We start from the raw sequence: 2,238 nt of genomic DNA, 5'->3' as shown, positions 1-2,238 counted from the left end.
CTTTTTAAATAAATTATTTTTTAAGAACAAATTATATTTAAATTAAGGTTATATCCATTTGAATTAATTTTTGAGATGACTTTTGATAAAAATTCAATTTTTAGTAAAATAATTATTTTAGAAACAAAATTATAAGATCTCGTATATCCGAATATAAGAATATATAATTGTTACTTAAAATGACATTACTCAGATAAATACTTTGGAAAGTTTTTATCCGAATAAAATAACCGTTGTAGTTTTATTTAAAAGCAAAGAAACTCAGGATTAAACTTATTCATGAAGGACAAAAAATAGGTGTCAGCAGTGCCCGTTGAGGATATTGGTGTTAAGTATTCGTGTCCTATGAGGAAATTGCAATTGAAATCTTTGATACGCAAGTTCGAAAATTAAGAACTAAGGAAATAGCTTCATGAAGGTGCTTTCGAGGAACCAAAAGATAGAAGAGGCTACATGGGAATCTAAAGAGGATATGAAATCTAACTACCCGTTCTTGTTTTCAACGTTAGACGAAAGTGATTAAAGTACGAACCTTACTTCTAATCCTGTTGCATTTCGAGTTTGCTCTTGAGTCCCTCTATATTCTTTTATCTATCGTGCCAAGGGTAACCTAATCTCTCATTCAGGGATGAATGAACCTAAGAGGGGATAATGTAAGACTTCAAAAATTTTGATGAATTTATTTTAGGCCCTCTTTTCATGTTTAATGATAATTTTTAACTTGAATCAAGATAAAGGATGTTAACAGAATGATTAGAAGAGTCTTGAAATTTTTGAAAAGTGTTTGGGGTCATTTCAAGACTATGAATCAGTGAGAGTTCGCAATAGCAGTGTGTCACACCCTCGGCACGCTGCAATAAGAGTGTGGCACGCCCTTGGGCTGCCATGATAGCGGCATGCCACGCCCAAGGGCACAAATTGCGCAGTCTTTTTTTTTTTAGTTCAAGGTGAGGGCTTTTTGTTCCCTTTTCCTTTAAAATGACTCTAAACATTCTTTAATCCTTATTACATATCAATTAACAACTTTTATCATTGTTTTCCCCCCCTTTCAAATTCAAGTGAAGGAATTTAACTCTCCGAGTTCTAAACTTAAATTTCTCTTGAAATTCTTCCATCATTAAGGCATGTTGAACACACCCTATTTTAATTATTGTATTATTGCATGAATTTACTTTATATATACGTGTTCTTAAATATTTGATTCAAACTAGGATTGAGGATTTTTTGATTTTATAGAATTGCATTTTTTCTTTGTTTAATGGTTTTCTCCTCGGTTTAAATAGTGAATTGTGAATTAAAATTGTGTCATATAGTAATGGTGGAATTTGGTAATTTGGTTTCACAATGTTTATGAATTTCGACACGGTAATGATATGAACCTCAATCCACATCATAATTTAGTCTTTAAACAAGGATTTCATAGTGTCTAAATTGTTTTTCGAAAATTGTTTAACATTAACTGGTAAAAAAGATTTTGGAAACACCCTTGGGGAATTTGGTTATGGATTTTTAAATGGACTTTAAAATCTAAAAGGTTAAATAGATATGGTATGGCATAATTGGAATGACTTCCAAGTCTTTTGATATTATGATCCCAATTCGGACATGCCTTATTGAAAGACTCCATGATTAATGGTATGTGAAAAATTATTTTAATTTAGGCTTAAAGGAAATTATGTAGCTTCACGGAGAAGGTGTATTTCCCAAAGGAATCAACACCAAAAACCACGTTTGCCGATATTGGGGGTCTATGACCACTGTGTCTGCTTTACATAGTATATTTTTGAAAGGCTATTGTCTCTGTGACTGTCGCCAAATTTTTCCGGTTCATGCGGCTAACATGGATTAGGGTCCTTCCAATAGGGGGAGCCAAACCCATATAGCCTGTGGGTGCCTGAAGGTTGGTATAAACTATATAGTTTAGGATTAAAAGTTTAAAAAAGTCATGTCTCATGTTCCTTGCCCCTTATCCCTGTATCCTATTGCATCTATATAATTGTTGTGCATGTGATTTATGACTATTTTTTTTTTAAATGCATATATTTCATCCCTTTTCTTGGGTTGCTTTCCAGTACTTGTTGTACTGACTATCCTCGGAGGCTACATCATTTCAAGATGTAGGTTTTGAGGACTTTTTTTGTAAACTAATGCAGCGTTAGGTGGTTCAGTATTCCCGTTGGACAACAATTGAAAGGGTGAGTCCTCCATCCTTCAAAATGTCTAGCTCTTTTTTTGTTT

The sequence above is a fragment of the Capsicum annuum genome, chromosome 2 (assembly GCF_002878395.1).
Source record: "Capsicum annuum cultivar UCD-10X-F1 chromosome 2, UCD10Xv1.1, whole genome shotgun sequence".
NCBI classification, from domain to species: domain Eukaryota; kingdom Viridiplantae; phylum Streptophyta; class Magnoliopsida; order Solanales; family Solanaceae; genus Capsicum; species Capsicum annuum.
This window is presented reverse-complemented; position numbering follows the sequence as displayed.